Below are 16,803 nucleotides of genomic sequence, written 5' to 3' on the forward strand. Positions count from 1 at the left end.
AGAGAGAGAGAGAGAGAGAGAGAGAGAGAGAGAGAGAGGAGAGAGAGAGAGAGGAGAGAGAGAGAGAGAGAATATATTATTTGTAATTACAGGGGAGAGAGAGAGAGAGGAGAGAGAGGAGAGAGAGAGAGAGGAGAGAGAGAGAGAGAGAGAGAGAGAGGAGAGAGAGAGAGAGAGAGAGAGAGAATTTGTAGTTATATAGCATGAGAGAGAGAGAGGAATTTGTCATTCTATAGCATCATAAAGAGAGAGAGAGAGAGAGAGAGAGAGAGAGAGAGAGAGAGAGAGAGATCGAGAGAGAGAGAGAGAGAGAGAGAGAGAGAGAGAGAGAGTACTGACGAAACTGTGATAGCTGATCACCTTAACAAAAACTTCATACTTTCAACTGTAGATATAAGTTAAAACTTTTACATATGTATAGTTTATCTCTCTCTCTCTCTCTCTCTCTCTCTCTCTCTCTCTCTCTCTCTCTCTCTCTCTCTCTCTCCTGTATCTACGACCTACATTAGTCGATTGACAACCATGTACGGATTTAAATCTTCTGGAAGTGAAATGCCCCAACAGGCCTACAGTGTCCCCCAAATAAAATCCATCAGAAATTGAATGATAATTGATAATATATTTAGTTATAAGGTAAATTACATATTAGCTTAAAGAACCCTTGTGGGACACTTGCACATTCTAAATTGGATGTCAATTAATTCAACATTATCGTAATAACAGCCTCCTTGAAAATAAAATGTTATTTCCTTACATTCATAACTTGTCATTAAATGTTTCTTCTACTGGCGGAAATTTTCTTTGCTTTAAGGACTGTTTTCCTGGTCTTATGAAATCACTTTAAAATCCATAGGCCTATCAGAATACATATAAATCTACTGGTAATCAATATTCAGTATTTCCCCACAAGTTAAATAATTATTAACTCCGCCAACAAAGTTGGAAGGAGGTTATGTTTTACCCCTTGTTTGTGTGTCTTTGTTTTGTGAACAGCTTCATGGCCACAATTTTAATCGTAGAGTAATAAAACTTACAAGGATTAACTATTAAGTCAAAGGCTGAAAATTATTAAATTTTGGAAGGTCAAGGTCAAAGATCAAGGTTACAGTCAAACAAAATGTCTAATTCACGTAATCAGCCATAAGTTTGGACATCGTTATCACAGAGACTTCAAACTTGGTTCATATTTGAGCGTATGAAAATCCACACAAATCAATACATGTTAAGATCAAAGAGCAAGGTCAAGGTCGAGAGAAAGGTCGAGAAATAAGCTGCCGCGGCAGAGGTCTGCGCTCTACTGAGTGCCCCCCTATTTTCTTCTGATTTCCCTAACATATGAATGTGAAATACATAGAACAATTGTAATGCGGGAATGAAATTAAGATAAACATACTCTAGAATGAAATAATCATAAAATAAATCTGATAGAGAATTTGAACACAAAACGGCATAAATTCGTCATTTTAACTAAAGAGAACTTTACCTTGAACCAATTGTCAAGGCAACACTCGTAATATGGTTTCCTAGATGAAGGACACTCCAAAATCAAACCATTGTTCTCTAGTCTTGGGTAGTGCCATAGCCTCTGTACCATGGTCTTCCACTGTCTTTGGTTAGAGTTCTCTTGCTTGAAGGTACACTCAGGCACACTATTCTATCTAATTTCTCTTCCTCTTGATTTGTTAAAAGTTTTCATAGTTAATATAGGAAATATTTGTTTTTAATGTTACTGTTCTTAAAATATTTTATTTTTCCTTTTTTTTTTCCTTTCCTCACTGGGCTACTTTCCCTGTTGGGGCCCCTGGGCTTATAGCATTTTGCTTTTCCAGCTAGGGTTGTAGCTTAGCAAATAATAATAATAATAATAATAATAATAATAATAATAATACATATACCAAGGCACTTCCCCCAATTTTGGGGGGTAGCCAACATCAAATAAGTGAAACAAAATGAGGACCTCTCCTCTCTACGTTCCTCCCAGCCTGACAAGGGACTCAACCAAGTTCGGCTGGTACTGCTAGGGTGACACAGCCCAACCTCCCCCGTTATCCACCACAGATGAAGCTTCATAACACTGAATCCCCTACTGCTGCTATCTCCGCGGTCATCCAAGGCACCGGAGGAAGCAGCAGGACCTACCTGAACTGCGTCACAATCGCTCGCCATTCATTCCTATTTCTTGCACGCTCTCTTGCCTCTCTCACATCTATCCTCCTATCACCCAGAGCTTTCTTTACTCCATCCATCCACCCAAACCTTGGCCTTCCTCTTGTACTTCTCCCATCAACTCTTGCATTCATCACCTTCTTTAGCAGACAGCAATTTTCCATTCTCTCAACATGGCCAAAACACCTCAACACATTCATAACCTCTCTAGCTGCTAACTCATTTCTCACCATTACTACTTCGTTCCTAACCCTATCTTCTCGAGATACACCAGCCAGACTCCTTAGACACTTCATCTCAAACACATTCAATTTCTGTCTCTCCGTCACTTTCATTCCCCACAACTACGATCCATACATCACAGTTGGTACAATCACTTTCTCATACAGAACTCTCTTTACATTCATGCCCAACCCTCTATTTTTTACTACTCCCTTAACTGCCCCCAACACTTTGCATCCTTCATTCACTCTCTGACATACATCTGCTTCCACTCCACCATTTGCTGCAACAACAGACCCCAGGTATTTAAACTGATTCACCTCCTCAAGTAACTCTCCATTCAACATGACATTCAACCTTGCACCACCTTCCCTTCTCGTACATCTCATAACCTTACTTTACCCACATTAATTCTCGACTTCCTTCTCTCACACACCCTTCCAAATTCTGTCACTAATCGGCCAAGCTTCTCTTCCGCGTCTGCAACCAGTACAGTATCATCCGCAAAAAACAACTGATTTACCTCTCATTCATGGTCATTCTCGTCTAACAGTTTCAAACCTCGTCCAAGCACTCGAGCATTCACCTCTCACCACTCCATCAACATACAGTACAAGTTAGACAACCACGTCAACATTACACATCTCTGTCTCAGTCCCACTCTCACCGGAAACCAATCGCTCACTTCATTTCCTGTCCTAACACTTGCTTTACTACCTTTGTAGAAACTTTTCACTGCTTGCAATAACCTTCCACCAACACCATATAACCTCATCACATTCCACATAGCTTCCTTATCAACTCTATCATACGCTTTCCCCAGATCCATAAACGCAACATGCACCTCCTTACCTTTTGCTAAATATTTCTCGCAAATCTGCCTAACTGTAAAAATCTGATTCATACAACCCCTACCTCTTCTAAAACCACCCTGTACTTCTAAGATTGCTTTCTCTGTTTTATCCTTAATCCTATTAATCAGTACTCTACCATACACTTTTCCAACTACACTCAACAAACTAATACCCCTTGAATTACAACACTCATGCACATTTCCCTTATCCTTACATAGTGGTACAATACATGCACAAAACCAATCTTCTGGTACCATTGACAACACAAAACACATATTAAACAAACTCACCAACCATTCAAGTACAGTTACACCCCCTTCCTTCAACATCTCAGCTCTCACACCATCCATACCAGATGCTTTTCCTACTCTTATTTCATCTAGTGCTCTCCTCGCTTCCTCTCTTGTAATCTCTCTCTCATTCTCATCTCCCATCAATGGCACCTCAACACCTGCAACAGCAATTATATCTGCTTCCCTATTATCCTCAACATTCAGTAAACTTTCAAAATACTCCGCCCACCTTTTCCTTGCCTCCTCTCCTTTTAACAACCTTCCATTTCCATCTATCACTGTCTCTTCAATTCTTGAACCAGCCTTCCTTACTCTCTTCACTTCTTTCCATAACTTCTTCTTATTCTCTTCATATGAATGACCCAATCTCTGACCCCACCTCAGGTCAGCTGCCCTCTTTGCCTCACTTACCTTGTGCTTTACTTCCACATTTTTCTCCCTATATCTTTCATACTTCTCTACACTATTACTCTGCAGCCATTCTTCAAAAGCCCTCTTTTTCTCTTCCACTTTTACCTTCACTTCTTCATTCCACCATTCACTGCCTTTCCTCATGCTGCCTCCAACAAACTTGTTGCCACACACACATCACTGGCAATCCCAACAAGATTTTCTTTTACTAACTTCCACTCCTCCTCTAAATTACCAGTTTCTCTTACTTTCACTTCATCATATGCCATTTTCAACCTTTCTTGATATTTACTTTTTACTCCCAGTTTTATTAGCTCTTCAACTCTCACTAGCTCCCTTTTATATCCACCTACTCTATTCCCCCACTCTCTTGCTACAACTAATTTTCTTTCCACCAAAAAATGACCAGATATACCGTTAGCCATTCCCCTAAACACATGCACGTCTTTCAATCTTCCAAACATTCTTTTAGTTATCAACACATAATCCATTAATGCCCTTTCTACCACTCTTACCCATGTATACTTGTTTTTATCTTTCTTTTTGAAAAAGCTAGAACTTATCACCATCTCTTCCTTAACACACATATCTACCAGTCTCTCACCACTCTCATTTCCACCTGGTACGCCATACTTCCCAATGACACCTTCTACCTCTCCCGTGCCCACTCTAGCATTTAAGTCACCCATGACAACTACATAATTCCCTCTACCCAGTCCTTCTACACACCTAGTTAATTCATTCCAGAACTCATTCCGCTCTTCTTCACTTTTCTCACTACCTGGCCCATACGTACTGACAAAACCCAACATTCCCTACCCAACCTAACCCTTACCCACATTAACCTGGATGATATCTCCTTCCATTCCACTACTTTACCTGTCATCCATTCACTTAGCAATAAAGCCACACCTTCTCTCGCTCTTCCCCTTTCAATCCCAGACACTCTACCAGACATTTCACCAAACATCACTTCACCTTTCCCTTTTATCTTTGTCTCACACAAAGCCAATATATCCATCCTTCTATTCCTAAACAAACTTCCAATCTCACATATTTTACTCTCTATCGTACTACATCCACGCACATTCAAACAATAATAATAATAATAATAATAATTATAATAATAACCATTTCTTGAAGTTGAATGAAGTCTATATGAATAAATTAAAGGAAAGATGACACTTAAAGCTATGTGAATCACACAACACACAAGTAGAAGGATCTGAACTAAACTGAACTATTACTGAATAAAAGTAAAATCAAGCCTGTGAACATTGTCAAGAATATTCCTTACTGTTCAAATGAGGTGGTTATCAACTTATTATTCAAAATGATCGTTTTAGTTGTGTTGGAATGCAATTATTTCATAGCATGAGTAAATGTTCTGAAAGTAAATTACAATTAAGATACTTAAGAAAGATAATGGCAAGGTTTATTGATGCATATTTTTTACTGAAGCAAAATATCTTATTATTATCATCATTATTATTATTATTATCATTATTATTATTAATATTTTAATCATTATTATTATTATCACTATTATTATTATTACTTGCTAAGCTACAACCCTAGTTGGAAAAGCAGGATGATATAAGCCCCGGGGCTCCAACAGGGAAAATAGCCCAGTGAGGAAAGGAAACAAGGAAAAATAAATTATTTTAAAAACAGTAACAACATTAAAATAAATATCTACATAAATCATAAAAACTTTTAACAAAACAATAGGAAGAGAAATAAGAAAGGACAGTGTCCCCAAGTGTACCTTCAAGAAAAACTCTAACCCAAGACAGTGGAAAACCATGTTACAGAGGCTATGGCACTACCCAAGACTAGAGAACAATAGTTTGATTTTGGAGTGTCATTCTCCGTTGTCTTCAGATTCAGCCTTATTTACTTTTTAATTGCTTGCTGAAGATATAACTAATTGTTATAGTACAGTATAAACGATAGGAATTATGTCTAAATAGATGAAATTTTTTAAAAACCACCCTGTTCACATGACGGCAATTAAAACCAAGATAACTTATAGGAGTTTAAAAGACGGATTACCTTTTTAACGAAATTCGATGACTTTTCCGTAACCTGAATAATTACATTAAAATTAATGACACGCTATCACTACTGGGTTGTGCAAAGACAATTTTCCAGATAAATGCTTCACTTTAAAAATTATTCCTTAGATCATAGTCAAAAACAGATATATCATTTATAAAATATAAAAGACTCATGTCACCCAGGTCAACATAAAAACATTTGCTCCAACTTTGAACTTTTGAAGTTCTGATTCAACTACCCAATTAGGAAGATTATTCCACAACTTAGTAACAGTTGGAAAAAAAACTTCTAGAATACTGTGTAGTATTGAGCCTCAAGATGGAGAAGGCCTGGCAATTAGAAGAGTGTAGGCTTAGGGTTTATCAAAAGACTTACTTCACGATGTAGGTAATTCTATAAATGTAAATTAATTGGCTTTGTACTTTCATCGAGTTATGTAAAATGTAACATTTTTAATTACACTAAATTCAAGCAAATTAAAACTATATGCTATGCGGTCGTTCAAATATGTAGGCCTAGGACACACATTATTTGTACAAAGCCTCATTACTCCCTTACGAAAACATGTTACGTAAAACAAGATGTATAGCTTGGTCTATAAGAATTAATATCCATCCACTTACTAGACTGCATTCAATAATCAGTGAAAGCAAACGACATTGGTCTCAACACTTAGACGGGTGATCACAAATTTCCAACCCTTAACCCCCAAGGGGTTATTTTTTCCCCAGCACATTTTGCAGTATATATTTTTTAAATTGCTCTAACAGCCTTACTTCTTGTCATAGAGAGGTCAGGTTGGTCTCATTCTCTTGCAAAATGCCTGAATGTTCTCAAAAAATTATCAAAAATATGAAAAAAAAAAAATTTATAGAATTTTTTTGCAAAGACGTACCGGTACGTCCATGGGGGTAAAGGGATGGCTTTTGTGAAACATACCAGTACATCCTTTGGGGGTAAAAGGGTTAATATAAATAGCCTCTCATAACCACAAGTTAAATGATAACTCTTAAATAATGAACACTGGCATTAAATTTGCTCCAATATCATATTCCTTATTGGGTAAAATCTTTGAGCCATACTTTTGGAAATTTTGTTTAACTGCACTAAAATAATATTAATCTATTTACCAAGGCACTTTCCCAATTTTTGGAGGTAACCAACATAAAAACAAAAAGAACAAAAGGGAGCTCTTCTTCTCTTAGCTCCTCCCAGCTTGACGATTGATTCAGCCGAGTTTGGCTGGTACTGCTAGGGTGCCACAGCCCATCCTCCCCTGTTATCCACCACAAATGAAGCTTCATAATGCTGAATCCCCTACTGCTACTAACTCATCAGTCACCAAGGCAACCGTAGGAAGCAGCAGGGCTTATCGCAACTGTCTCACAATCGTTCGTCATTCATTCCTATTTCTAGCAGGATTTTTGCCTCTCTTGCATCTATCCTATCACCTAGGACTTTCTTCACTCCATCCATACCTTGGCCTTCCTCTTGTACTTCTCCCATCAAGTCTTGCATTCATCACCTTCAACAGATGGCCACTTTCCATTCTCTCTACATGGCCAAACCACCTCAACACATTCATATCCACTCTAGCTGCTAATTCATTTCTTACACCTGTTCTCGCCCTCACTACTTTGTTTCTAACCTTATCGAATCGAGATACACCAGCAATACTCCTCAGACACTTCATCTTGAATACATTCAATTCCTATCTCTTCATTACTTTCATTCCCCACAACTCCGACCAATAAATCACAGTAGGTACAATCACTTTCTCATACAAAACTCTCTTTACATTCATTCCTAATCCTCTATACTTTACCATTCCCTTCACTATCCCCCAACACTTTACACCCTTTACTGTATTCATTCTCTGACGTACATCTGCTTCAACTCCACCATTTACTGCAACAACAGACTCCAAGTACTTAAACTGATCTACTTCCTCAAGTAACTTTTCATTCTACATTACTTCCCATCGAGCACCACTTTCCCTTCTCGTGCATCTCATAAATTTACTCTTACTTATATTTACTCTGAACTTCCTTCTCTCATACATCCTTCCAAACTCTGCCTCTAATCGACCCAGCTTCCCCTCTGAGAAATTTAATAAAATCTGACTTATTTACAAACAGTTTATTAGAACCTATTAAGTTTGTAAGTTGAGGGTTTACTGTATCAGCGTAGGAATAAATACCAATCTCCCATGACGAGACCTCCCATGTCATTCCTCTCCCCCATACAAAAGAAGCAACTAAAGATAATACCATAGAATGTGTGCATCAATATAATACCAGAGTTTGTGTGCGTTAATCCATCCATCCATATACCAAGGCACTTCCCCCAATTTTGGGGGGTAGCCGACACCAACAATGAAACAAAACAAAAAAGGGGACCTCTACTCTCTATGTTCCTTCAGCCTAATCAGGGACTCAACCGAGTTCAGCTGGTACTGCTAGGGTGCCACAGCCCAACCTCCCACATTTCCACCACAGATGAAGCTTCATAATGCTGACTTCCCTACTGCTGCTACCTCCGCGGTCATCTAAGGCACCGGAGGAAGCAGCAGGGCCTACTGGAACAGCGTCACAATCGCTCGCCATTCATTCCTATTTCTAGCACGCTCTCTTGCCTCTCTCACATCTATCTTCCTATCACCCAGAGCTTCCTTCACTCCATCCATCCACCCAAACCTTGGCCTTCCTCTTGTACTTCTGTGCGTTAATACAATGATCAAATTTTTGCCCATAAAAATATTTACAAAAATTAAATTATTTGTTCTATTTGGAAGATTTATATTAGAAAAGTGTAAGAAGGACTTCTTTTCACCGGCCGTCACAGGTCGACCCAGAATGTTTATTATATGTCTTTGTTTCTCTAATTCAGTCACCAAGCTGTGCTTTATCTTTACATAGGATATAGTGGATTCAACACACAACTACTACAGCTTTCTTTAGATGTTTATACATAACTTATTTGCTTACCTACAAGCTGGTTTGGAATATTTCCTTCTAGTCAATTTCTAGGTCCAGAGGCAGAAGTAAATGGAGAGGCTAATGTATCTGAACTCCCAAACATTCTTCTATCTCAGATTCCCATTCATTTGGCAATAATCTGCATTTGGATAATGAAGGCTTTGATACAGAAGAATCTACGACCTTATGAGGCGCCTGTTTGTCCCTAGAGAAAGTGAGTTAGAAACAGAAGCTTGTGAAAAAAAAATTGAGAAATATCACAAAAATTATCAAATATTGGTGAAACATTATTGCTATATACTTTATCTAATACCATAGACTTTAAACTATAATAACGTAACCTGATAATAGTATTCATATGTTGACATAATCACTAAATGATACATTAACAAAAGAATTAGAAAATTTTATTTCACAGTTCTAAACATTTTCCATAAAAGTGGTCAGCTACGACTTAAATTCACCAATCTCACTTCTAACATACGAACCGTCACTTGTCATATGGACACTAATTGGTGCTATTATAGTATGCTATCTACTGTTGAATTTCTACTATAGTATGGTATCTACCACAAAGTATGTTATCTACCGTCAATGTTAATCCTCCTGTTTGATGAGGATTATCAAACAGATTACTTACCACCAGCATGTTATCCTCATTGGACTTTAATGATAGTTTAATAATATTTATTGGCAGGACAACATGGGTGCATAATTTTAAGTAGTTTGTAGGGTAGGGTAGGGTAGGGTAGGTTAGGTTAGGTTAGGGTTAGGTTAGTTTATCAAGTCGGTAGCGATCCCCCTTGTTAGAGGCGGATTAGCAAGAAGAACGTATCCTTAGGGACTGATGGTAGGTATCATACTATAGTCAGAAAGGGGTGGTAGATAGCAAAATCGGCGGTAGATAGCATACTATAATAGCACCCGCTAATTTCTATTTCACTACTACATCCACTAGCCTAATCTGATCTGAAATCTCACGTAGTTTCCTTTAGTCCTTTCTCTTAGATTTTTAATCTATCACTAACTCTTGTAGATATAAACTTGACAACCTCTGCCATAAGATCTTAACCCTTTTACTCCCACCATAAGGTTAAATTTCGAGCACATTTTGCTATATATTTTTTTAAAATTGCTCTAACAGGCTTAATTATTGTCCTAGAGAGGTCAGGTTGGTGTCATTCTTCTGGAAAATGCCTGAAGTTTCTCATAAAATTATCAAAAATATGTAAAAACATGTAATTAACAGTGTTTTTCAAGAACGTACTGGTACGTCCTTTGGGGGTGAAAGGGTTAAGAACAATTGGCACATTCCTTACACCTACAGGTTGAATAACAATGTTGAAACACTATGTTACATATCACAGCAAAAGAGAAAGTGGTTCCTTATCCCCATACAATTTTTTTATGAATACAGTAAAGTACTTAGCACATAAACGTATCTTAAACCAAAGGAAGACACACCTTGTTTATGATGCTCAAAAATGTACTATAAAAGTACCTGTATTCCACAAAACATGACATTCGTAGATAATTTGTATTTTTCCTAACTATACAAACCTTAGCTATTTAAAGTGGGTAATTACTTTCGCGTTGCTGAAAGGACGAGCCATGAAATTATTAACGAGGGATTATTACCCCACCGCTAACTAGCGGGGGGGGGGGGGGGGGGTAGGGAGGGTAGTTAGATACCCTCCCCTCTCACACATCTGTGTTGTAGCTCCACTTTTGCTTAGCGGTAGGACTTCATGGGGGACAGGGCTAGCGGGCAAGCTTGATTAAATAACTAAGGTTTGTATAGTTAGGAAAAATACAAATTATCTACGAATTTGTCATTTGTTCCGTAACTGGAATACAAACCACGCTATTTAAAGTGGGTGACTTAACCCTTAGGAAGGGTGGAACAAGTCCCAGCCATGATGGCTTTTGGCTTTGCCCGGGGACTCATTATCTGAGTGTGTTTGCACTCAACAATAAAGAGTCCCTGCACCTCGCTCGCACCTTACTAGGCAAGGGCTGCGGCCTACGTAAGTTGTGTGTGAAGGAAAAAAGTGTGACTCGTCCTAGGAAGTTAACCAGAAGTTTTTTAGATGGAAACTTAAGGCTAGGACTCTCCCAATACCACCTCGTCAGGGTATGGGGACGTGACAGTATTAGCTTAATACTAGGAACACAAGGAAACATGGTTTACCTGCAGTGGTTTGAGGTCAGCTATGCAGAGAACCCAGGATGAAGAAAAGAATAAGGGCCAGACAAACCTTTTCATTCATGCAGACTAAAACCGGGTAACAATGCCCTCAACCCTCTGCTACTTGTCCATTAAGGAGCCTGAGGTTTAAACCAGCTGTTGTGCAGCCACCACAGGGCCGAAGAGAACGTATCGAGCCTCCTGTGGGTCACGTCTTGCAGGTAGTGGGCTGTGAAGGTAGTTTGACGCTTCCACACCCCTGCTTGCAGAACCTGCGTCACTGAGAAGTTTTTCTTGAAGGCCAGGGAGGTAGCTACTCCCCTGACATCATGAGCTCTAGGGCGACATGACGGAGGAGGGTGAGGATTCAGGGACAGATGGATGGCCTTTCGAATCCATGCTGAGATGGTGTTCTTGGTAACCCTCCTCTTCGATCTCCCAGTGCTGACAAATAAAGCCCGCACTTGGGGACGAACTGCAGCTGTTTTCTTCAGGTATAGCCTCAGACTCCTTACTGGGCACAGTAGGAGATGGTCTGGGTCATCTGTTACGGAACGAAGACTCGAAATCCGGAAGGAGTCAAAGCGAGGGTCCGGCACTCCCCGATTCTGAGTCTTAGCAATAAACTCAGGGACGAAGCTGAACGTTACCTCCCCCCCTCCCCTTGAATGGGCGATGTCATACGAGAGACCATGAAGTTCGCTAACTCGCTTGGCTGACGCCAAAGCTAGTAGGAACACCATCTTCAAAGTCACGTGGCGATCTGAAGCCTGGCGTAATGGTTCGTAGGGAGGTCTCTTAAGAGACCTGAGGACTCGAACCACGTTTCATGGAGGAGGTCTCACTTCCGACTGAGGGCAGGTAAGTTCATAACTACGTATGAGTAGGGAAAGTTCTAGCGAAGAAGAAATGTCCACTCCTTTGAGCCTGAAGGCCAGACTTAAGGCTGAGCAATAGCCTTTCACTGCCAAGACTGAAAGGCGCATTTCTTCTCGCAAATACACGAAGAACTCCGCTATTGCTGGAATAGCGGCATCGAGTGGAGAGATACCCCTTCCACGACACCAACCACAGAAAACTCTCCACTTCGTCTGGTAGACTCCTGCTGATCACTTTCGTAGGTGTTCAGACATCCTTTCTGCAACTTGTTGTGAAAATCCTCTCTCTGTGAGGAGATGCTGGATAGTCTCCAGGCGTGAAGCCGAAGCGAAGCTATGGCTTTGTGAAAGATATTGGCGTGTGGTTGTTTGAGTAGCTCGTGTCGCGGAGGGAGTTCTCTCGGAGGCTCCGTAAGGAGTTGCAGAAGGTCCGGGAACCATTCCGCGTGATGCCACAGCGGAGTTATGAGAGTCATCGAGAGGTTGATCGATAGTCTGGTCTTGTTGAATACCCTCCTCATCAGACAGAACGGGGGAAAGACGTATACGTCGATGTTGTCCCACCGTTGTTGGAAAGCATCTTGCCAGAGAGCCTTGGGGTCCGGGACTGGGGAACAGTACAGCGGCAGTTTGAAATTCAACGCTGTCGCGAACAGATCCACAATCGGGGAACCCCACAAAGTCAGGACTTTCTTGGCTACGTGACGATCCAAAGACCACTCGGTACTCATTATCTGAGACGCTCTGCTCAGACTGTCGGCAAGCACATTCCTTTTGGTAATAGTATAGAACACCACGCTCTCCATTTACTCCAATATAATGTAATCCTGCAGTTTTCACCTTCTTGCACAGTAATTAGGTGGTTATTTAAATTCTGGGAAAGCAATAATTAGCAAGATATGTTGAAGAGGGGAGAAGGGGTTTTAAAAAGAAAATAGCTCGGTTTCCTCACTAAACGACATGGAACTGACGTCAACATAGTCAATCAAACAGATCGTGATGCCAGCGTACATAAACAGAAGTTCGTGATGCCAGCGTACATTCATAATATACTTAATCAAGAATTGTGATTACTCAAAAGTGTCACTATTTGTAAATTGCATATTTTAAGGAGACTTTTGAGTAATTAATCCACTTTCAATTAAGTATATTTTGAATATACAGTAAATCAAATGTACGCTGGCATCACGAACTTCTGTTTATGTACGCTGGCATCACGAATTCTGTTTGGTTGACGATGTTGACATGTCAGTTCCAAGTTGTTTAGTGAGGAAATCGAGCTATTTTCTTTTTATAACCCCTTCCCCCCTCTTCAACATATCTTGCTAATCATTGCTTTCCCAGAATTTAAATAACCCCCTAATTACTGTGCAAGAAGGTGAGAACTGCAGGATTACATTATATTGGAGTAAATGGAGAGCGTGGTGTTCTATACTATTACCTTCCTTTTGCCCGGAATGAAGCGAGCCAAAAGTGAAATCGAGTGGACTTCGGTCCATCTCAGTATCTCTACTGCAAGATGGGATAGCTGTTCTGAAAAGGTACCTCCCTGCTTGTTGATGTAAGCCACTACTGTGGTGTTGTCGCTCATAACCACCACAGAGTGACCTGCCAGGTGCTGTTGGAACTGTTGAAGGTCCAGAAAAACGGCCTTCATTTCTAGCAGATTTATATGGAGGCACTTTTCTGATTCTGACCACAGGCCTGAGGTCCTGTGGTTCAGAACGTGGGCCCCCCACCCTTTCTTTGAGGCGTCCGAAAACAGCATCAAATCCGGGGGGAGGACGAGAAGATCCACTCCCTTTCGTAGGTTCTCATCTGCCACCCACCACTGAAGGTCCGTCTGTTCCGAGAGACCCATAGGGATCAAGACGTTCGGGGAATAGTGTCCTTGACTCCACCGGGACTTGAGTCGCCATTGCAAAGATCTCATTCTGAGGCGACCGTTGGGAACTAGACGGACCAAGGATGAGAGATGGCTGAGGAGACGTAACCACGATTGGGCTGGGAGTCCGTCTCGTCTGAGGAAAGGACTTGCGACCTTCCTCAGCCTTGCTATCCTGTCATCTGATGGGAAGGCTCTGTGGAGATTGGTGTCCAATATCATGCCTAGATATACCAGTCTTTGGGAAGGAAGCAGAGAAGACTTTTCGAGATTTACCATGATCCCTAGATCTTGGCAAATTCCCAGAAGTTTGTCTCGGTGTCGAAGAAGGGTTGACTCCGAGTCTGCTAAGATCAGTCATTCGTCTAGAAAACGGAGGAGACAGATGCCGATCTTGTGTGCCCACGAAGATATCAGGGTGAACACTCTGGTGAAAACCTAAGGTGCTGTGGAGAGACCGAAGCATAGCACGTTGAACTGATAGATCTTGTTGACTAGGCTGAATCTCAAGTACTTCCTTGAAGACGGATGGATTGGGATCTGGAAGTACGCGTCCTTCAGATCCAGTGTGCACATGAAGTCTCGCGGTCTCACTGCGAGTCTGACCGTGTCTGCCGTCTCCATGCTGAACGGGGTCTGCTTGACAAACCTGTTCAGAGCTGAGAGGTCGATGACTGGTCTCCAGCCTCCAGACGCCTTCTTTACAAGAAAGAGTCGACTGTTGAAGCCTGGGGACCCGTCGACGACCTCTTGGAGAGCGTCCTTCTTCAACATGGTCTTAACTTCTGCCCAAAGGGCTTGCCCTCTTGCCGATCCCATGGCAAGAGAGCTCAACGACACTGGATTCGCTGTCAGGGGAGGAAGAGATGTTATGAACGGGACGCGATATCCTTGGCTGATCACGGAGATCGTCCAGGAATCGGCCTCGAGTTGCTGCCACCTGTTCGCGCAAATTTGGAGGCATCTCCCCACTGGTGGACTGCCAATCCTAGCGTTTGCGGCCTCGGCCACTCCCCCTAGGATTCTTGCCTCCCCTGGAGGACTTCTTGCCTCTCCTGTCCTTGACGGGAAAGGGCTGTTTGGACACCGCTCCCTTTGCTGCTATTGCCGGTTTTGTCGTCTTTGCAGGGCGAGGTTGTTGAGGTGCTGGAGGCCTATAGGGCTTTGATGTTAAAGCCCTCTGGAGGAAGGAGTCCTGGTTGGACTTCCTCCACCTCTCAGCCGGCTGCGCTACATCTTTCGGCTCAAACAGACTACTCACCAAAAGGGAGGAATGTCTGAGCTTACTGACCTCGGTGTTGGGCACCTTCGAGTTGAATCTTTAAGACACCGTATCACGGCGTTTCAGGATAGTGTTAGCCCACAAGTTCGAGACTTGGTGGGCCAGAAACTCGATGGTACGAGTGCCTGAAAGAAGGAAGGTTTCAAAGGCCTTCCTGGTACTCTCCTTAGACAAGTCTTCGGATCGTATCAGGATGCCAAGAGATCCCAGCCAGATATCCAGCCACGAAGTGGCCTGCATGGCACCCTTCGCTACCTTCTCCTGGCAGAGAATCTCCGAGGCCGAGAACGACACTGTCCGGTTGGAGAGTCTCTCGAGAGGGACTCCCCTGGAGAGCTCTTCCACCGCGTGGTGGAGGGGAAGAGCTAAACAGGACTCCTCGATGATTTCAAAGTACCTACTTTGATGGACACGAGGAGGTGGGAGGAGTTTGTTTCCGGCGCTGGAACGGCTGGAGGAGGCTAGCTCCGAGAGCTGGCTCTCGACTTTATCTCTGGCACTCTTGACCAGGGCAAAGCCACGCTGGTTTTAGGGGGCTTTTGAGTACCAAAGACTCGGTCCAGAACCGTGTCCTTGCCCTCTCGAGGAGGAATCTACGGATCCGAAAATCCGTTAAAGTTCCTCATCAGACCAAAACTTGCCAAAAGGCATGCTCCGACTCCTGCGGCTCTCCTCCTGATCGACTAGCAGCAAGGTCTCCAGTCCCCAAAGGCTCTTCTTGGGGGGACTCGTGGACGTTCTCCGCGGGCTTAGCTGGTTCTGGTCTGATCCTCGAAGAAGATTTCGGGACCGTCTTGGAGTCCTTCGACTCCCTCCTGGGAGGGATGCAGGATTCCAGCAAAGATGGTGGGGGGCTCTTCTCCGCATCCACCCGAGGAGACTTCTCGGCGCGAGGTGGGATTTCTCCCATTGGTGCGATGGGAGAACGCCTCACCTCATGAGAATCCCCTGAGGACGGAAAACCCTCGTCCACGGGGGATGGAGAGAAAGTCTGGGGAGGGGAGGGAGCCTTCCTCGACGGCTTCCGAGGAACCAGTTTCGCCCTTGGAGAAGTAACCACGTCGTCCACTCCTCTCTTCCTCTTCAGGGGGGCCGAGATAGCCGCTGATTTGAGGCCTAGTTCAGAGAAAGCGGGCTTGAAAGCCTGTGCAACCGCTCTGATCAAGGGCCCGAACCAGGACAGCCGACTGACAGCAGCGCTGTCAAAGACACCCTCTGGAGGGAAGGGGATCGTAAGATCCCTAGGTATGGAAACTACAACTGGGTCTGCCTGAAAAGAAGAAGCTGTAGAAGAGATCCTGGACCTGTCCGGAGATTTCCTTCCCTGCGTTGGGCGCGCTGTCCTGCGCTTACGGGGGGAACGCGATGAAGATGACCTGACGCGTACTGCCGGATCCGTTGTGGGCACACGTTATGGTTCGCGCTGGGCATCGTACTGGGTAAGGCCATTGCCTAGCTCGGGCGGCGATTGCTTGCGCGCGCGTGGGCGAGGGAGCACGTGGGCACGCGGGCGAGCGATGGCGCGCAGGCGAGTGATGGCGCAGGCGAGCGATGACGCGTAGGCGAGGGGGCGCGTTGGAGCACA

The 16,803-nt window shown here is 42.8% G+C and overlaps 1 protein-coding gene across 1 annotated transcript in view; it reads right to left on the minus strand.

Annotated features, from left to right (window-relative positions):
- Positions 1 to 9,167, minus strand: part of LOC137622820 (U-scoloptoxin(01)-Cw1a-like) — a 61,505-nt gene extending 52,338 nt beyond the window's left edge. Inside the window, exon 1 of the mRNA XM_068353405.1 lies at positions 8,995 to 9,167. The gene's annotated coding sequence lies outside the window, so the exon portion shown is untranslated. The remainder of the gene's footprint in view (positions 1 to 8,994) is intronic.
- Positions 9,168 to 16,803: the final 7,636 nt, after the last annotated feature.

This window comes from Palaemon carinicauda, chromosome 29 (genome assembly GCF_036898095.1).
Source record: "Palaemon carinicauda isolate YSFRI2023 chromosome 29, ASM3689809v2, whole genome shotgun sequence".
Classification (NCBI taxonomy): Eukaryota; Metazoa; Arthropoda; class Malacostraca; order Decapoda; family Palaemonidae; genus Palaemon; species Palaemon carinicauda.